Consider the following 6,000-nt stretch of genomic DNA (forward strand, 5'->3'; position numbering starts at 1 on the left):
GCATTTTTCGTATTAAAATATTTTAAATCTAAACTTTCACTATCACTTGATTTTTTAATGAACTCCCCGCAAAATGCAGTATTGACTTTAAGTATTCTATGTGCTTTCAAAATAATTTTAATTTTGTTGCTAAAAACAGTATAAGCATCCTCTAAAAATTGGCCAATGTCCTTATGAGTTAAATTTACTATTACACCGGTTTTAATTCGACTGGCAAAACACGACACAACATTTTCCCATTTAACCCTATTGCGTAATTTTGAACTAAGCCCCATCCCAACATGTTTATTATTGAAATTTAAAATAATTTGTCTAAAATGCTTAAAATGACCTATGCTAGTTTGCAATTTTCTAACTGTTCCAATGGGCAGCTTATTGTTTTTAATTACTTTATTGCATCTCCAAATTTGACTATTTAAACGTCTTGTCCAAACTTTACGGTCCCTATCAGAGAATTTGTCAAAAATTATTTTACGAAGCTTTTTAATAATGTGAAGCAAATCGTCAGACTGTTTAATCACTTGTTTATGTTGCATGGCTACTCAAACACAAAAGATACAAGAAAGAACAAGATCACTTACCCTTTTTTCCTTTATTCTAATAACTAGTTGTCTATTATCTCAAATTTGGCTGCTGGGTGGTGGTATCCGGTATCGATCAGTCCTCGAAATATAATGGAATACTTCTTAGTTGCAAAGTCAGAGATGAATGGAGTATATACGTTTGTGACTCTATTTAGCAGGAACACAACGTTCTCCTCCAGTTCCAGCAAAACTACTTGGCCAAATTTATTTTTCACCAGCTTGGCGTCCCAAAGAAGCTGCAACCAAAGAAACGGCATTTATTTTTGTTAAATCCATCTAAAACAATAAGAAACAATTGCTAGAAAACGTGCACAAATCTTACTATTTTCCTATAAATAATAGTTTAGAGAAAACAAAATCCACAGAAGTACGTAACAAAAACAGAGACATTAAAAAACAAAAATCGATAATTTACATTCACAAAATAATGTGATCGTGTAAAAATAAGAAATTGTGAATTATGAAGACCGACAAAGAATTGGGAACACAGAGAAATAGAAAGCAGTAATCCACAAATTATTAAAGAAGAGGAGAAGGGAAATTCTTTGCACGTAATTATTTTAAAACTACATAGATAAAAGAAACACAAGTATATAGAAGGCCGGCAAAAGAAAATTGGGGAGAGAGAAATAGAAATAGTCCACAATTATTAAAGCAGAGTAGACGTGAATTTTTTTGCACGTAATTATTTTAAACATTGATAAAAGAACCACAAGTAAATAATACTAACACAAGAACTTACTTAAAAAAATATTTAAAACATGGCACACAAGTACACACTACATACACATAAAAAATATTTAATATGAACAACAAAGATAGCTTACCTTGATTCAATATTTATCACTGCGAACTAACTAGCGACACGTTCAGAAACTGTGGTTCGGACACAATTGGTGTACTTTAAGCCTGTCGGAAACTCAATGAACTGGCTATCGCCCGATTTCTATTTATATAGTAGGTTAATCTGATGACGCATTAAAATTTACATGTATGTACTTGCAGGATTCTTTGAAACGGCATGTGCATATTATTGCTAGAGTTTGCGGTTTTGATTTCCGTTATTAACGCGTATTGTGGAATGTGCTGTGTCATAATAATGAAATCGTATATTAAAAAATATAATTGATGCTTTTTTGCGGTCATTGCCGTATTCTTACTTATTTTGCAATATTAGATGACATGTGAATATTATTTCTAGAAGTTGCAGTTTGTTTTAACGAGTCGTGTAAAATTTGCAAGGTGTTTCTGACGATGTTGCAAAAAATATAATCGTTGCTTTTTTGCGGTCATTTCCCCACATTATTTCTATTGCAATATAATGTTACAGGTGTAATATGATATTGCTTCCGCTGACACATTCGTTTTGTGTGACTACTGAAATTCTATTTAATACTTAGTATCAGATGTGAATTTTATGAATAATAAACTCGTATTTAATTTCTTCTTCTTCTTTGTGTCAAGCCATCTGTCAATTTTTCTTTTCGGTGTGTCAATTCTTCTTCTGTTTTCAGGTTTGTCAATTCTTCATTGTGCTGTGCCATTGTTACTTCTTCTTCTTCTTTTCGTTTGTCATTTCTTATTCTACTTTTCGTTTGTCTTGTTGCTATCAATTCTTCTTCCTCTTCTTCATTTCGGTTTGTCAATTCTACTTTGTGTCGAGCCATCGTCACTTCTTCTTTTCATTTGTCACGTCACCTTCTTCTTCTTCTTCTTTTACGCAGCCGTCAATTCTTCTTCTTCTTTTCGATTTGTCAATTATTCGGCATTTTGTTAAGCCATTGTCACTTCTTCTTTTAGTTGTCATGTTGCTGTCAATTCTTCTTCTTTTCGTTTGTCATGTCAACTTCTTCTTCTTTTCAGTTTGCTACTTCTTTTTTTTGCGTCGAGTCTTCCTCTTCTTCTTTTAGTTTGTAATGATGCTGTCAATTCTTCTTCTTTATTTCGTTTGTCACGTCAACTTCTTCTTCTTCTTTGCGGTCTGTCACCGACGAATCTTCTTCTTTTTCGGAGCCGTCACAATCAGATCAATAGCAACGAAGATATGCTGTAATGCCGTTTTGACAATTCCGCCATCAGAGGTCAGCAGAAGGTAGCAGAGCGCAGCAGAGGATAGCAAGTCGAATGTCCCGTAAACGTCACGTTCTGTGTCACATAAATGTCACGTTCTGCGTCGAATGTCACGCCATTCACGTCACGTCAACTGTCACGTTCTGCGTCAAATGTCACGTCGTTCATGTCACGTCCTACGTCAAATGTCACGTCATACGTCAAATGTCACGTTCTGTTAGGCACTATACGAAAAAGAAGAAGAATTGACAGTTAATATTGAACGTTGACAGAAGAAGAATTGACAGTTGGCTTCTGTGTCGCCGCCGCTTTCATTTGACACCCCATACGTCAAAATCGGACCAATAGCAACGAAGATATGACGTAATGCTCTTTTGGTACTGCCGCCATCTTTGTTTTTTATGTGTTCTTTACCCCCACCCCGTTCCGACGAGCCCTCTTACGTCAAAATCGGACCAATAGAACAGAAGATATGACGTAATGCCCTTTTGGCATATTCCGATGCGCACGCCACATACTGCGTTCAACCCCATTTTTCATCCCCTTTCCCACGATACGTCACACGTCATCCTACGTTAAGCCGTTTGGCATTTATTAATATTTAAGGGTTGCGATTTAGGGGATGTGCCAGAAGTAACGTTGTCTATCTACTCTTTTGGGATAAACCCATCTGCAGTACGACGTTGTATATTAATTTGCTATAGTCTTGTCGCTTATTTCCAGTGTTGCAATGAAATCTCTCTGCAGCACTCGTATGTTTTGTTGCATTTAATAACTATTTGTATAACAAGGGAGGAAAGTGCTACTTTTCCTCCCGAGAATGAAGTTTACTGCCCGACGCGCAGCGGAGGGCAGTAATCATTCAAGGGAGGAAAAGGCACTTTACTTCCATGTTGTACATATGGTTTTTCCACCTTCCTCAATAGTCCAGTCGGCAAGTACTTTTAGCGACGAAAAATTCCGAAGTTAATGAAATTTTAGGGTGTTGTTTGTACATGTTTAGTGATGTCAAATCCAAGTTTTCGACCTCGAGGAGGTTGTGGAAAATTTTTGGCGGCCGAAAAACCTCGAAATTTTCGGACTTGTTTCAGTTTGTTGCTCATAACTCTAAAACGGTCAATCCTACGCGAAAAGCTATTATATAGTAATTTAAAGAAGGCACAATTTCCCGTCGATCAAAAAAAAGTCCGGAATCGGTCCAATAGATAAACTTTTACGGGCGATCAAAGTTTGGCAACACCTCTTACCTTCACATGATTCACCACACCCTCTGTCAACGATGATCTGCATATGAAACACTCCTCTCTCGTAGGTGTTGACGAAGTTGAGGCCATGTTTTCTTCACTACACTACTAACAACTATATACTACTGTACACACACTACTATAATATACTATAATAATAACTATATAGTAACGAACGTTTTGGAAGGATATCAAGTAAAAGTAGAAAACTTCGCACGATAAATACGACCCGATACTTTGGGAGGCTTCTAGCAAGCAAGCAATTTGATTCAACCCGACCTATGGGAGATGTTCACCCTTTCGAAAAAAAAAGGACATTCGGGTGTAACAATTCATTGGGGCGAGGTGTTTTGGCCCGAGTATAAATACAGGGATCACCCCACCTCGCTCCAATGCCCCAGGCCATCCCTTTCCCCCCTATAGCACGCTTATGCGCGATAGGGGCACAACTATCAGCCAAATGCTCTTCACAATGGAACCCTGGGTAATAGGATTCCAATGTGGTACCCTAATCGAATGCAAAACTAGGCCAGCGTTAAGCGCTCTAAGCCTTTTATCCTCTTATTTACTTATCCGCGGGAACTAAAATTGCTTGCTTGGGCTCCAAGCCATTGTACCGAGTCCTAATGGGCTCCGTCCAATGGCTTGACGCTCTAATTTTATGTTGGTTTTTTTTTTATTTTGTGTGATTTTTTTGGTGGCTTACGCCTTTTTTATGATTTTTTTAATTGTATTGTGGTTTTACCTGATCGTCTGTATGGTATCTTGGATGGCTTCCTGGACTACCTTGGTCACTATGTTGGTGACTAGTTTGACCAGGTATTCTTCGTCTGGGAGGATCGCTGTGGTGGCTTGTTGGTTTTCGGCCTGCGTGACTTTGGCATAGGAGACTCCGTTTGCCTGTTGTCGTCTGTAGGTCTGTTGTTGTGGCCTCTGTTGTGGTGGTCTATACCAGGTTGGACTTCTCGGGCATCCTCTGTAGCTTGCGGGGTGACTTCCTTTGCAGTTAGCGCAGGTTGCCTTTGTTTCCCTGGGTCTTTTACACGTCTTCGTGTGGTGGTCATCTCCGCATTTCACGCATTTGGGGTGTTTGTGGCACGCGTTCTGCGCATGGTGGAAGCCTTGGCAGTTGAAGCACTGCGTTGGCTCTGTCGCTTTTCTTAGGTCTACTACCTCTATCTTCATGTGACACAGATTGGTGATCAGCTTAGCCTTTTCTACGTCCTCACGATTCAGAGTCAGTACGAACATCGGTAACTGCCTTTTGGGACCGACTCTTGTGGTCATATTCTTGGCTGCTTGGCAGACTATTTGGTGTCTTGCTTCCATCTCTTCTTGGATTTTCTCCTCGGTGGTATTTGAGGGCAATCCTCTTAAAACCACTTTGGGTTTTTTTATCCTCGTCTACTGGGAAGGCTACCCATTGTAGCCTTTTGTCCTTGTGTGCCTTTGCGTATTCTTCTATTACCCTCACCATTTTCTTGTAATCTTCCAGGTTTTTCGCCTGGATGAGTGTTTCTTTACCGCTCCTGGAGATTTTGTTAGTCGTATAGACTTTTAGTCTTTGGGCTATGGTGAGGATAGCCCCTGTCTCATTCACGCTCTGTAATTTAATTACAGGCGGCTGTCTGTGAGGTGTTGCCTGTTGTTCGGGCAGCACGGTGGTTTCTTCGTTTGTTACCATGTCCTCTGTCTCTGAATCGTCAGATCGCCCCAAGGCAGGCGTCTCACCATCTGTGCTTGGTCTTCGTGACAGTGGTGGGAAGTCTTCTTTTGCCCTCGGTTTTTTAATCGGCGGTGGCTTATCGGTCGCTGGGTTATTTTCTACCTTCGGTATGGGCTTTGCCTGTTGTCGGCGTTCTAGCATCAGGTTTTTCTGGGCTTCTCGTAGCTCTTTGGTCAGTTCGTTCATCTGGCTCTTCATCTTCATCATCGATTCTTGTAGTTCCGCTCTTTCGGTCTTTTGTCGGGCTATTTCTTCGTCCTTTTCCTTCAATTTCTTCGCAAGCTGGTCTTTCGTCCTTCTCATCGATTCTTGTAGTTCCGCTCTTTCGGTCTTTTGTCGGGCTATTTCTTCGTCCTTTTCCTTCACTTGCTTCGCA

The sequence above is a fragment of the Diabrotica virgifera genome, chromosome 3 (genome assembly GCF_917563875.1).
Source record: "Diabrotica virgifera virgifera chromosome 3, PGI_DIABVI_V3a".
NCBI lineage: Eukaryota > Metazoa > Arthropoda > Insecta > Coleoptera > Chrysomelidae > Diabrotica > Diabrotica virgifera.